We start from the raw sequence: 15,984 nt of genomic DNA, 5'->3' as shown, positions 1-15,984 counted from the left end.
ACACGCACACTCCCTCCCTTTCTTTCTCCCCCCCCCCCCTTGCTCCTTCGTTAATCAGGGGGCCATCACCTAGCAACAGTCCTGAGGAAGTCCTCAATGGGGATGCCTGGTGAGAGACACACACAGAAATGACGATGAGGTGGAGTGAGGGATGGAGGGAGAATGATGAGAGACAGAGGGGGGTAGATGGAAAGAGGATAATGAAACCTCTTCAGAGAGCGTTTTGACGCGAGACACTGTCCATGTGAAGGTGTTATTTATACGCCGTCCTACACATCCACAGGTGTTTGCGTAACCTCCTCTGCTGAAGATGTTAGTTATTGTTTTAATAAACTTTGAATGTTTCCCCCCCGCATGATGAGGTGCAGTAATATGCATGGAAAATTGAACGTGTCTCAATCAGGGAGGTTCCTTCTGAGGGATGAGCACGCAGAAAGAGTTTCATTGAAAGAAAGTGACGGCCCGCTCCTTAATGCATTCACTTCATCAGCCAGCCTCATCGCCTTGTTCCTCCAGGCGAGTTCGGCTCTCTTGCAAACACATTAATATGAGGTGAATATGACTGCTGCATGCTGGAGCCAACTCCCCCCTCCGCCACCGCCGCTGCCACCACCTCAACCAGCAGCAGCACCACCGCCACCACCTCTGTCTGACAGAGTGGCAGCACATAGAGCCATGAACAGGTGATAAATCCTTGTCAGGTTTTATTAAAACCCAGCCAGGCCAAACAGAACACCTCATATTGAGCTGTAATACCCAAGGAGACACTGTATGAGAGAGAGGGAGCGCCTTCCTGTTTGGTATGCTCTCCAGCAGTGAACTACTGTCTCCCCTCTGATGTCATTAAAGTGGAGGTGGAGGAGGAATAAACCCCTCCAAGAACACACACTAACACCAACCTACACACACACACACAAACACACACCTCTGCCCCCTGCTGGTTGGCCGGACCAGGGGGCAGGTTGTCATTACTTCCTCTTAAATCCTCACTGCTAGAAATGACCGGGGATTGAAAGCTTTGTCACAGCGAAGAAAAGGCAAGGTGAAGCTTTAAGTCTCAATTAAAACGAGAGACGTCTCTTAACAAGAAGATATGCTCGTGCCCTTTTTTGTGAAGCTGACCTGAGCACAAAAGTGTCCCTGACGAAACTTATTAAAAATGAAATGAGATGATCCTCACATGCAGGCGTGCACACTCTCTCCGCACACAAACAAACAACTGCACCATAAAAAATGAACACCTCCGGAGACCAATTTATGTGTTTCTAAATATTCTATTTTCTCATCTCCTCCCTTGAAAGGTGGTTTTCACAGTCGACCTCTCTGCAGGTCAACCTGCTGACTGGACAACAATAGAAATCATCACTTTGCTCATTATTTATTTACCTGGCAGAGGAGCACTTTTGAGACAATTAATCAAGTCAGTGAAAGATTTATAAGCGGCTTGACCGGGAGCGCTGAGACAGTAAATGGGGCAGGTTGTCAAATACGGGGAGTGATCTGCGCAAACCAATTACTCTGTCATGTCATGACGACCCAAATAAACCCGAGCCGGGGTTGTTGAAAAATATGAAGCTGAAAGTATGTCTGTGATGCCTGAGGTGTAGGCTCAGTGTTTGAGCAGCAGACTGGACGCTGTCATCACTCTGCTGGGAGAAAAAGCACTCACTTGAAGAATGCTCCTCCTCGAACATCAGAACACACATGTACGCCTCACAGAGTCAGACGCACGAAGACGCACACTCACACATGCGATAATGAACAATACCTAAACAGTGCTGACAGCACATGTGGCTTCACAACCCAGTGCACACACTGTATGTAAACGCTTGTGTCATCTCAGCACATTTCAGCAGGACCGTCTGAAAGGAGATAGCCACGCTCCTTTCCTCCCTCCCTCCTTGTCCCTCTGTCTCTCTCTCCTTCTCCCTCCTCTGTGGCTTTGTCCTTGATGACCAAGCTGTTGGGTGGTCCGTCTGACCGGGCTGACCCTGGCGCTTGGGCTGACGTAAATTTGCTAATGGTTAGCATCTTGCTCCTCCTGTGACAGGCCCTTTCTGCGCTCAGCTGATGTGAGCCAGTGCTCCTGCAGAGGTAGAGTGGTCTGATGGGAGCCAGTGTGTGTGTGTGTGTGTGTGTGTGTGTGTGTCGGAGAAAAGGGGGAATATTTGGGAATATCTCTGTATTTCCAGTGCTGCCTGAAGACTAGTAAGTGTAGAAACACACAAGTACAGATGCTGCTCTGGGCCACTGACACCCATATCAGTCAAGTACTGGTGCAGTCTGTGTGTGTGTGTGTGTGTGTGTGTGTGTGTGTGTGTGTGAGCAGTAACATGTATGACCAGTCTTTTGCCAGCGAGGTCAGGGAGCAAAGGCTGGCTTCTTGCCAGATGCAAACCTCAGGCGCAAACCTCAGCTGGATCAAACCAGCAGCTTTTGCTTTGTTTTTGCTCTCTCAAAACAGAAAACTGGATGAACCTTACAAATGTTCATGTTTAACTGACTGAAACACAAAAGTTCATCAGACTTTGATTTCTGTTCATGACATCTGACAAAATGTGCTCAATTATTTGTGAACTTACTTTTAGAAACTGCAAGATTTGGCAACTTAAAGGTCCAGTGTGTAGAATTTAGGAGGATATATTGGTTTTCCTGAGTGTTATAATCACCTGAGAATAAAAGCGTTGGGTTTTTCTTACCTTAGAATGAGTCGTTTTTATCTACATAGGGAGCAGGTCCTCATCCACAGAGATCGCTATGTTGCCCTACCATGATTCTGCAATAGCCCAGAATGGACAAACAGAACACTGACTCTAGATTGGGCCATTTGTGTAGTCGTGTTTTTGCATCCCCACCACAGTTAGCAGCCCCTCCGCAATGAAATGGTCTGTTTACTTTGGAGAGGCAGAGACTTCTGTGGATAATTAACAACCCGGTTTAAAACCTAGTGAACGTCTGGATCTGAAGTGAGCGCACATTAGCAGGTGGTGGGCTTGCGGCCCATCTCCAAAATGCTGAAGAGCATTTGTAACGTGAAACTGCTTTATTCAGTGTTTTAACCAGTTTGAATCACCAGAGGCCTGTACTACCAAGCAGGATTTGTAGTTAGCCAGGTATCTTAAGGGTTAACTCTGGGTACGAAGCTGGTACCCTTTTTACCAGGATAAATCACGTGGTAACTTATGCTGAACAGCTAACCTGGAGTCTCAGGTAAAAAACAGCAGCCTATATACTGCTATAGGTCAGTCGAATCATTTCATCATTTCAGGGTGTTTCTACTCACTGTTTCCTCTGGTTTTAAAACAGAGCTTCTTACACAGGGAGCGATCACTGTATTTTAACTTATGCAACGTTTATTTTAGCCTGCAGTGACAATGTTGCTATTTTTACACTGTTTCCATCACTGCAGCTCAGAATGACACGAGACACCTGTGAGATGAGACCTAGAGGAAAAAATATAAGATTTTATTAGAAGTAATTGGCTCCTGTTATCATAAATGCAACATTTGGGTCAGATAGACCTCATCCGTCATTATCTAGGCTACTTTTCCACCCTTAACTTCGGTAGCAGAAACAGTCTGGTGTTAGTTTAAAGTGTTTTATGTGACATATTAATCATTATCCAACTTAACAGCAAAAAATACTCTACACTAATGTCACTAATAGCCTAGTGATACCTACATGACTCGGCTGATGGGGACTTTTTAGGTAGTATGTTCAATATTTCTACATTTTCTGTCTGTAGTCACAGACTCTTTCAGTACCGTTTCATCTCATATGATATGAAGCAGTCTACTTCATTCATACTTCTGACAATGACGTTTGTAATTAACACGCTTTGATATAAATGCGCTCGTGGCTAGATAGGAAAACCCAGATTTGACTGAACTAGTTAATAACCAGCTTTGTAGAACCAGTTATCCAGACGGCCAGTGTTAGGGTTAGTCAAGCCAGATAAGGAAAAGACATCCTGGGTAAGTTGAACTGACTTCGTAGTTCAAGCGCCTGGGTTTGCATTTATAAAACGCGTAGAATCCATACTAAAAATGTACGCACGAAAAAAAAGCCAAACATAGCATGCGCTGAAAAATGTTCGACAATCTCTACAATCAGGCCTCTACCTCACCATCTGCATCGCCAATTCTCCATGTCCAAAATGTTCGTAAGCATGGGTCAAAGTTTTTCCCATCAAGTCTGTTTTTATAGATCACAACTTTTCCGTGGGAAGTTGCGTACTCCTCTTTCAGGCCTTGTTTTGTGCGTATGCAGTGTTTATAAATGAGATCCCTGGTCCATTTCCATCTGCAGATTATTTGGCTCCTGGTAAAAACATCCTGAACATTTAACACTGAAGGAATTCTAACTGGGAGAAGTTTCAGCTGGTTGCAATTCACAATCCTCACCACTAGATGCCACTAATTCCCTCTAAATCTGAAACAATGTTTCTTTAACTCAGCAATGTTGTGGCCATACAGGAGCTCTAAAGCCCTGTGAAGTTTGAGATCAGCTCGAGGTTATAACCTTACTTGTGTCTTACTGTTTGTATTTGTTCAATATATTATAGAAGAAAACAGCGAGAGAAAAAAATTGGACAACTTTTGTGCTGAAGAACTAGAGTGAGCCATAAGCACATGGTTAGTGGTAAGCATAACCTGGCACTCATATCATCTGTTGTAAATCAGCCATTACTGTGACTCAATATATTCTGAGACAGCCAGCACTTCTAGACTTCTCTGTCAGAGAGTGGTTTGTTCTCTGCTTTGGCATCCGGCATTTACAGTAGATGTCTGCAGAGCAAACCACAAGATAAGGTGATAAGTTTGAAACCCGTATATGGTGGTTACACAACTTGCCAACAAAAAAAAAATAGGAGAACGCATTTTTTCATTATACTCAACAAAATAGTGTTGAAAGTGTTGGACGATGTGCACTTCTCACATAATTACCATTTTATCTTGTGCTCCCATGATAAACACATGTAAATCCAAGGCTATAAAGAGATTGTTACCCTGTCTTATTATCGCTACGCTGTAGCTCGCACAGCTGGAAGGTCTTAGGAAATCTTGGCATGGCTACGTCTGATGGTGTTCGCTTTCAGTTATAAAAACTGTTTTGCTGTCCACCTAAAAATAACAGAGACACAAAGAGGGAGAGAGGAGAGGACAGGGATTGATTCTCCATTCCTTGTTGTAATTCAGTCATCCATTTACTGTAAATACACAGCTGGAAAAAGGCAAAGCGCTGGGCAAACCAAGATGTTTGGACTGCCAAATTAAAAAGAAATCTTGCAGCATGGTTCCTATGACACACAAGAGAGTATACCCTCCGCATGGTTCCTCTCTCAATCTCTTCCTATACTTCACCCTCCCCTTTATAAACACTGCAATCAGCGCATCTCTCATTCTTGCCATGTCTAACCCCACAAACCAAAAACAGATCACGTAAAACTATGTTTTACAGCCGGGGGTTCAAGGAGAGAAGTGCAGGGATGCGAAGGAGCCTGCTGCTGCTTTTTTTCTTTTTTTTTTTTTTTTTACGACAGGAGACAGAGAAAGTGAGCTGTGGGGAGAGAGAACTATCAGAGACCCAGAGATGGGTCAGGGTTGAAGTGCACCATGCTAACAGCGGCTGCCTGTAAACAGAGGCACACCTGCCACTCGGCAAGTGTCTGCCTGCTGAGGAGAGGTTAGCGCTGTGGCGTCTCGCAGCCCTGTTTATACAGTAACCAAACAGAAAGAGAGGTCTTCAAAGACAACCTGACTCTCTGTAATCACTCCTGTTTGGGCTTTGATCTCGGGGAGGGAAGAGAGAAAATAATTACACGTTTCTGGGTGCCCTTTTACAATGAATGAAAGGCGATGTTAGATTTGAATCGTATGGTAATGGGAGGTTGTCTGTGCGAATGTGATGGGGAGGTGTTGAATGCTACTTGAGGGAAATAAAACAAGACCCGCTGAGACATTTTGTTCTACCAGCCCTGAAAGCTTCTGGCAACCTGCCTCATGCTGCCTCCGCAGAACACAGAGGAAGGGTCAGAAACCGACGTGGGGGCTGACATTATCTCGCCCCCGGTGCACTTTGTGAGAAGGGAGGACACACTGACTGACTGACTGACTGACTGACCACTCTGCATTTCAAAGTGCCTCCACTTATTTGTGCCATGGTCCGCTTCAGAGAAAAAAAAGCTTTTATTTTGTGCCGGGCCCCTTTCATGAGCGTCTCCCTATGATCTATGTGATAACGGCGCAGACTGAGAACGGTATCAGGATTCTATTTTGCAGACATTTTTATTTGCCTTTCATCTTCTATCAGTGTGAAAGCCCGAGACATCAAGTAGTCTGGAGCATTGAAAAAGATGTCCTTATTTTGACATAATGAATCTGAGCACATGAGGCCGTCTTCAAGAGGTCTAGACGGCAAAGTGTAGGGAAGGTAAAGCGTCTGGACAGTGAGAATTGGACTTGCATTAAGCTGAAGACGAACAAAAGCGCGGTGAAGTGGCATGTTATTAATGTGTTCAATCTCTCACCATGATGGTACCTCGGAGTTGATAAAGCGTCTCTTTCCATATTGAGCTTTGAGTATATGCTTCATAATAGATGAAAAGTGATTGAATGTTCTGGTCAGAAACCCAGCTTGCCTTGACTCTTACGCAATTACGAGCTAGATGTGAGGACGTGTAATCAATTGAGAAATCCATGACAGTTCCTCCATTCGGAAAACACATGGGAAGACAACCAGTCATCCTTCACGTGCCCTTTGTGACTGATGCATCTACTTCCCATCGACAACATGTATGACCATATTGCACGCACACACAACATTGGGTCCTGCATTATGTATTGAGGTTGTCTAAACATGATGATGGTGAAACCAGCAATAAGTATTAGTCATCCTGCCGCAACTACGAGCTTCCGTCGTGAGTGATTGGGCTTTGAGAGTCTGAGTGCTCCGAGTCTCGACTGTGACTGCATCTGCAGGCTTTGACCCCACAAATAGAGGTGACCTCACTCAGCTATTCTCCACACTGTTGTGTTTGACTGCCAAAAGCATTTGAGTGAAAAAAACAGAAATGCTTTTTTTCCCTCGCCTTTTTTTTTTTTTTTCTTTTTTTGTGTTTTCCTGACAAGTGACCTCTGGTGGTCGTGCAGATACTGACTGTCCTCTTTTCAAGTTTCTGACTTTGACACTGAAGACAGTTTGCACCCATTTCCTATCAACAGTCAACACTGGTTTCTAAAAATCTTTCCTATGTCCAAACTAAAAATTCACTCCACCAGTTTAGCATTTATGGAAACCCATTTCTGCCAGTGATGAAAATGAAAAGATCCTATAAGTTATTATAATGAGAAACTCCCTCGAAATAATGACTTAGTATCTGAATATAAAGAGAAACCTATCAAAAAATGACTTGGTATCTTAAAATAATCACAAAATTTATCAAAAATAATTACCTAATATCTCACAATAATAAAAAACTTTGCTGAAATAATGACTTAGCATCTCAAACTAGCGACTGGGTATCTTAAAATAATGAAAAACATATAAAAAATAATGACTTAATATCTCAAAATAATGACACAATTGATCAAAATAATGAGTTAAGATCTCAAGTGAATGAGAAACTTGTTGTAATAATGACTTAATGACTCCAAATAATGAGAATCTTTATCAAAATAATGACTTAGTATCTCAAAATAATGTCATTGTATGTTAAAATAATGACCTAATATTTGAGAATAATGAAAACTTTCTCAAAATAATGATGTAATATCTTAGAATATTGTCTTGGTGTCTCAAAATAATAACTTAATATCTCAAAATAATGAAAATCTAATGACTGAGTATCTCAGAATAACGACTCGGTATCTTAGATAATGTCTTGGAATCTCAAAATAATGACTCTGTATCTTAAGTAATGAAAAATATATCACAATAATGACTTAGTATCTCAAAATAATGACATGGTGTGTTAAAATAATAAAAAAAACTTATCATAATAAGAACTTGGAATCTGAAAACAATGACACAATTTATCAAAAATGAGTTAGTTTCTCAAATTTATGTTAATATTTCCCAAAATAATAACTTAGTATCTCAAAATATTGAGACACTTTCTCAAAATAATGCCTTGGTTTCTTAAAATGATGAGAAACTTATCATAAAATTGATTTAAATGTCCCAAAATAATGAGACACTTTCTCAAAATAATGCCTTAATATCTCAAAATCATGGCTTGGTATTTGAAATAATGACCTAATATTTCAAAATAATGACAAACGTTCTCAAAATAATGACTCAGTGTGTCAAAATCTTGACTTAGTACGTTACTGACTTGGTATCTTCAAATAATGAGAAACTTGTCATGATTATGACTTCATGTCTCAAAATAATGGGAAACAGCTCTAAGTCATTATTCTGGAGAGTTTTTCATTATAAGGACTTAGAGGATCTTTGTTTTCATCACACTGGTGGAAATGGGCTTCCAAAAGCATGCAACCATGATGACTGGACTGGACTGGGCTAAGAACACTGACGCTCTCCACAGGAAGGGCCAGAGCCGTCTCTATTTTCTGAGGCGACCAAGGTCCTTCAACATCTGCCGGACTATGCTCAGGATTTTCTATGAGTCTGTGGTGGCCAGTGTTATCCTCTACGCTGTTATGTGCTGGGGCAGCAGGTTGAGGGTGGCGGACGCCAACAGACTCAAGAAACTGATCCCCAAGGCCAGTGACGTTGTGGGAACAGAGTGTGACTCTCTGATGGTGGTGTCCGAGAGGAGGATGCTGTCTAAGCTACCAACTATCTTGGACAATGTCTCACACCCACTCCACCATGTGCTGGTCAGGCACGAGAGCACTTTCAGTGGGAGACTCATACCACACTGACGCCACAGGAAATCTTTCCTGCCTGTGGCCATCAAACTGTACAACTCCTCCCTCTGAGTGGCCCTGAGACTATTTCACCCACTGACAACAACTTAACTTAGCCAGTAAATTATTACATACTAGTCCATAATAGTTTCACATGGTGTGTGTTTGGGATACAGGTCATAGGAAATTACAGATTAAATAGTCAACTGAACCCATTAAGAAGAGCAATGTATTCAGACAGTGTTTTTGTGAATGTGATAGTACGGTTTCTTGATTGAAAGTACAGTAGTACCATTGCCAATAGTGGGATAGTTAGTGGGCTAAAACTGTACATTAGTAGTTGAGGTAGCACGTTGAAAGGCAGATAGTTAAAGTGTTTATATGTTGTATTGACTTAAAAGTGGGGCGCACTGGTAGTTCACATGTGAAAAGTGTGGCTAGTCCTTGTTGCAGCAGCATACCATACCATGACTTAGTCATACCAAAAATTTGAAAAAAAAAACAACAACACTGGGCCACAGGGGGAGCCACAGTTCGGTTCGGTTACATTTTAGCCATTTTGAAGCATTTTTCTGTTGTTATAGCGCCACCCAGTTGCCAATTAGAGTTAAATTTCTCCAGTCACCTTGAGGCGTCCTGTTCTACATATCTACCAAGTTTAGTAAAAATCAATGTGGCGGTTAGGCCTAGATAAGAAATTAGCTCTCTAGCGCCCCCATTTTGTTTGATGGGGTCAATAATGGAGGGGTCCCCTCAGGTTATGTGTGGTCATATGCCTACAAAGTTGCATGGTGATCGGTGAAACCCTTGAGATGTTATACACCTTTATGTGATGAGCCACGCCCTCCGCAATATTCATTGCCTTATAGAAGCTCAGTTTTAGTAAGTTTTCCAACTTTTGCCAAGAGGGAACTTTAGATATTGGTCCCTAGATTATGTTCACCGAGTTTCATGCAGATCGCTCAAACTTCCTAGGAAGAGATCGATTTTAAGTGTTTTTCAAAAAAATTCAAAATGGTGGAAAATCTATATAACCGGAAGTTATGGGTTCTTGAGGCAGATTTGTTCCTCATGAGGAGAGGCATCTCTGTGCAAAGTTTCATGTCTCTGCGACATACGGGGCATGAGATATGCCCATTCAAAGTTTGCAATCTCAATCAGTTGCTGTAGCGCCCCCCTTTGGCCAACTGATGTAATATTTCGCATCCTCCCATGACCCTCTACCACTGTGCCAAATTTCACATGGATTGACCAAGTCAGTGAGGAGAAAAACGTGGAACAGACACACACACACAGGCAGAGTTTTTGTCATTATATAGTAAGATTACTTTTTCTGTTAAGCAATTGAAAAAGCAAGGTAATTACCTTTTCAAGTGTTTGACTACATTTTTCAAAAACCCTTGCCTAACACTGTTGATGAGTGAGCTTTACAGGTGCTGGTCGTCTAACGGCTAAGATAAGCTAACCAGCTGCTGACAGTAGCTTTATATTTACTGTACAAACATAAGAGTGGTATTTATCTTCTCATCCAATGGCAAGAAAGCAAATATCCCAAAATGTGCTATCATTCCTTTTAAAGAGTACTTAAAACATTGCTGGACTCATAATGAACAGTTGGGGAAAAAAGGATCAGAACTGACGCAGCAGAAGCAGACATCCTGTACATTTTTCTTCCTTGTCAAAGCCTGGCCCCTACATCACCCACAAATCTTAAAAATAGAGGCGGTGGATGAAAAAACAAGCCACGTTCATTTGAGTAATAATAGCTTATTCCTTTTTGGAAGGCAGTGACAAACGACCTACAGTATTTTGTTGTTCAGGTACGGCGGAGGTGTCTATTTCCAGTAAAAACAAAGAGTGTAAACATAATGTCTTGTGGTGATACATGCCAGCCCAGCAGTGTCATTCTTACCACATCCTGTGTAATACAGAGATGACACATTACTGTACGTAAGGTAGACCAGCACCTGGGGGAGTGTGTGCTGAGCTGTGCTGCTGTCACGCCCGTGATTGGGCAGAGTAGAGGAAGCAGGGATGGAGAGACAGAGGAGTGAGGCTGGAAGGCGGAGAAGGGGTGGAGGGAGAAGGGAGGGGGGAGGAAAAATAGATGCAGATGAAAGAAGAGGCAGTGACAGATTCAGGAGAGAGGTGGCGAGGGAGGCGTGGAGAGATGGAAGCAGGGAGAGAAACAGAGGCAGGGAACCCAGCAGGTGTTCCCAGCACGTCTCCGTTGCAGGTACTCAGCCTCAGCCGGGGAAATGACGACAGAGCTGCTGCCATGCAGGCCGGATGACTGAAAGACCTGGTACCCAATCTGTTACCGTGGGGCAGAGCAGGACTTGCCTGAACCACATCCAACTTTGCCTCTGCGTCTTTCTGTACTAAATAAAAGATACATAAATAAAAGCATCCAAACAAGGCTGATGGTAACACCCTTAATCAGCGCCACACAGCTGGGAAAAGAGGTTTCAAAATTCATTAGATGGCAAAATGCCATTTATGAGGAGGATAAGGACATTTATTTAATCTGATTGAACAGTATTCCAGGTTAACTGAGTGATGGCAGTCAGGCCTGTTGTTCTCCTCTGTAAACCCTAATCCTGTTTCTGTGTCAGTTGCTGTGTTTTTATTGTGTCTGACACCAGGTGGATTATGTCGGTTAATTCACAATGAATCAAACAAAAGCTAATACTAATCCAGCGCGAGGCTCCGGTGTGATGTCTGACGCTCTGGATTAATTCACAACATTCCCCAACCAGCCTAATCCTTAACGAACCAGACGGGATGGTATCCTAACTGACAGTTTCTGCCTCGTTATGGCAGGGTGATATGCTTCACCTACCCCTTCCCTCGGAAAATCCATTCTGATGAGCGAGACAAAAGGGGAAGCCATTACAGAAAGAATAAACTGGGTAAAAACTTTCCCAACAGCTTTTCTTCGCCAGCCATTAAGCCCGTCTTGAAGCCTTTTGGAGTGTGTTCTGCTCCTCTTAAGGTTTAGGTTTTGACATTTTGAAATCAATAGGAGGCAGAGAGATGTTTTTTTTTTTTTTTTTACAGTTTCGTGAAGCCTGGGTGAAAACACTTCAATCAGGCCTGCAGAGGACCTGACACAGGAGACGGGGGGATCGATCCATAATGAGTGGAGCCCTACCTGGGGTTCCACTCAAGGCTCGTCTCTTCTCAGCTACCTCAAATCCAGCAAATCCACCGTCCCCACTACATTCGCTGATTACGTCAACCTGCTAAAGTATATTTTGTCCAAAAAGGGGGGAAAAAGCTCCCCGTGGAGATGTTGTTCAGGCTGATTTTGCCCTTTGTTAAAAAGGGTTTGGGTTTCAGAACTACAGTGATTTATTTGCAATTTATTGAAAGTGCAGTTAGAGACTGCAGCGACTGAATGGTAACTAAATAACAGGGTGATAACCATTGATCAATACAGATCAGGAGGAGCAGGTTGTGCTCCGGCTATTATGGTGAAAGTGGAAAGAGCTGTGCCAAGTGCTGAAACGCTTTGAAAAGATCTGACACAAAAAAATGATATAGCTGTTTTTTCTTGGTCTAAAGTGACATCTTAAAGGAGCAGTGTGTAGGATTTGGTGGCATGGAGCGGTGAGGATTCATATTGCAACCAGCCTAAACGTCTCCTTTGTGCAAAGCGTGAACTCCCGGTTAGGATTCCTTCGTGTTTGTACCAGGAGCCGAATTATCCGCAGATGTCTCTTACTCTCCAAAGCAAATGGACTAGGTGATTTTAACCGGTAAAAACACTGAATGAAGCAGTTGCATTTAAGATTTTCTCCTTATCTTGGTCTTCTACTTAAAGTTAGTTAAACCATTGGATAAAAGACAAGCTTGAGCGCGAGCAAACAAATAGTTACCATGGAAACTGTAGTATTTTACCACTGTAAAATGTTTCAGTGCAGTAAATGCCTTAACATTTTTACTTAACTGAGGAGATCTTCTCAGGGATTCTGTGCAACACCCTTAAGAAAGTTCTTCAGTTTAGGAAAAATTAAGTCTTTAGGGTCATACATGAGGAGAAAACAGTTTTGTTAGAGAGTTTTTACCAGGAGCCGAATTTTCAGCAGAGGTCTCTTCCTCTCCAAAACAAATGCACCCAGTGATTAAAACCGGTAAAAATACTGAATAAACGTTAGCCCAGCACTAATGCTAATGTGCGCTCACCTTATTTCTGAACTAGACGTTTAAGAGGTTTTTACCAGGAGCCGAGTAATCCACAAAGGTGTCATCTTCTCTAAAAGGACCTGGTGATTTCAACCGGTAAAAACACTGAATAGAGCAGTGTCGTGTTACCAATCAGTGTTTTTCCATTGCTGTTTGGCTCGTTGTAAAGGGGCTGCTAACTACAGTGGCTGATGCAATGACACAAATGGCTCAGAGGTAGAGTGGGTCGCCACCAATCGAAAGATCAGCGGTTCTATCCCCCCTGTGGTCTGCATGTTGAAGTATCCTTGAGCAAGATACTGAACCCCAAATTGCCCCTGATGGCTGTTCCATCGGTGTGTGAGTGTGTTAAAACTGAGTAGCAGGTGGCACCTTGTATGGTAGCCTTGGCCACCAGTGTATGAATGTGACTCGTAGACTTTGAGTGGTCGCATGACTAGAAAGGCGCTATACAAGTACAGGTCCATCTAGGTCCTGTGGAAACATGGCAGTGCAACATGGCAGACTCCTAACTGCTCATTCTAAAGCCCTGTTTCCACCAAACACTTTCATTATGGTACCTTTGGAACTGAAAGTAACCCTTTAGATATGGTACCTAGACCCTAGGTCCGCTTAGCCTTTCCACTGCTAACAATACTCTTAAATGTGGGCGGGGCTGTTGTCACTCAATGTATTTCCTCGTTTGTCATCCACCAAAGGCTGCATGCTAACATTTTCAGAACAAAATAAAACGAGTGAGAAAGTAAGAGTCTTTCTCCATGGGATATTTAGAAATAGTGGGTTTGTGCATTTAGTCCTTCTCAGGCAAGCTCAGGGGTTTAGTGTTGCTGTAGCCCACAGGAACTACGCTCCATGATGCTTTTTTTTTTCTCCAAGTGAGGATTAGCAGGATTGCAGTCCACATAATCCGGTTGAAATAAATACACATTTTAAAAAACATTATTAAAAGTGTACCTCATCCAAGAGAAACAATGATGCTTTTTTTTCTCCGAGTGAGGATTGGGATATATGCTGCCCCAGCTGAAACACTTGAAGATCCACTCATTACTAAAAATGTATGTCATATAAAAACTAATGGAATGGTCATAGTTGTCACAGAGAAATTTGATGTGTGCTGATGGACTCACGCCGTCACCTTATGCGTTTAGTAAAATTACAAATTAGTAATAAAAGATTTATTAATAGTAATAAAACTTTCCATGGTATGAACAGTGGTTACATGATCCTCAAAACCAGCCACAGCTCAGCCCTGAGCAGAGTGACCAATCAACGGACTGCAGTGTTCACACTGTTTAGTACCAGATCTGTGTGCTAGGTATCCCAACAGAAGGGTGACCAAAAATGGGGACGGTACGGAACGGTTCCATTGGTACCATCCACAACTTTTCACAGTGGAAACAGAAAAAGCGCACTGAAATGTATTTCACTGTACTGCTCAGCGGAAACAGGGCTCAAGGGAGATTTTTATTTTCGAGTGAATATACACTAAAGAAAATATATTTACATTCCATATCTGCCAGTATATTTCACTAAATCCTACACACTGGATCTTTACGTAATTTATTTCAAATTAGGTTTACAGGCCAGAGCTGACCTCCTATCCTCTCTGCTGCAGCCCCAGCCACTGTTCCAGAAATGTATTGGCCATTTCAAAAGATGCCATTGTATCATCAAGCCAGCCAGTTAATTAGGCATCCAGCCGGCCTTCCTCTATTGAACACACAGTCCCTCTGGGCCCCACAGCTGCTCCTACTATGGAGGTTAAGTGCTAAAACATGTTCCCCCCTACTACATGACTCACAGAGGTATAGCGCCAATGGATTTCTAGTTACCTTACAGTGCTCTGCATTTGTCAGAGGGCAACTAAAAGGGAAAGCTGAAAGAGGTGATGATCTGATAACATATTTCATGAACATTTTTTTTTTTTTTTTTTTTTTTACCAGGGGAAAATGTGGGAGGAATGAAACATCTAACGCCTGTAGATTTAACCAATTTCATTTGCACTGAAAACTGTTTCACAGTAAATCCGTGCTGGATAGAAGTATCTCTGCCGCTGACTTCAAACAGCATGACCTGATAACAGCCCCAGTCACCTCAAACTCCCTCTATCTCCAGGAATTCATGTGATGTCATCAACACCGCCTGACTCATTCTCCCTAAAATATGATTCAGGAATGCAGACAGATGTGTGTCAGCAGTTTGGAACGGCTTAGCCTCGGTCACATTAAAATAATCACTGACCCAGCAGTAAAAAGTCATCGAGATACTAACACCAACTCCCAAATACAGCATGAAAAAGCCTTTTTTTTTTTTTTTTTTTGGTAAAGAAGTATCTGGGAAAGCTGTCACAGTACGAAGCACTATGAAGCATTAAAACGGTACGTAGCATTTTAGCGCCTAGTAAATCTGCAATGTAATATAGTGATGTGAGGCTTCCTCTCCGGCTGTGTCACTTTGTGTGTGCGAGCGTGCGTGTGTTTGTGTGGTGGATTTGTTATATGGCGAGTCGGTAAAGCGGCCCAATGTGAAAACCATCTTCCCAAAGTCAGAGAAATGTGATGTGGATCAACGCTGATAATAAATAGCCGCGATAACTGGGGGAGGAACCCATCATCCGGTGGTGAGATGGGTCTGTGCGAGGACGAAGCAGCCATAAAAGCCTGAATGAAGAGATGTAAAACAATAAGGCCAGAGAGGATGGGAGGAAAGGAGGGTGCGTGGGGGAGGAGGGAGGGGGCGACGACCCCGGCGAGTGAGCAGAATGTAGAGATGGAGAGATGGACGGAGAGGGATAAAACGAGGAGGAGAAGAGGGGGCGGAGGGAAGAGAGAGGGTGAGTCAGCCATGTCTGCACTCCATCAAAAACTGTGTCAGTCATTCACTACCACCGACCAACCCCACCCCACCTACCCTATGCCCCCCG

This window comes from Epinephelus fuscoguttatus, linkage group LG14 (assembly GCF_011397635.1).
Source record: "Epinephelus fuscoguttatus linkage group LG14, E.fuscoguttatus.final_Chr_v1".
NCBI classification, from domain to species: domain Eukaryota; kingdom Metazoa; phylum Chordata; class Actinopteri; order Perciformes; family Serranidae; genus Epinephelus; species Epinephelus fuscoguttatus.
Note: the sequence above shows the minus strand (reverse complement) of the source record.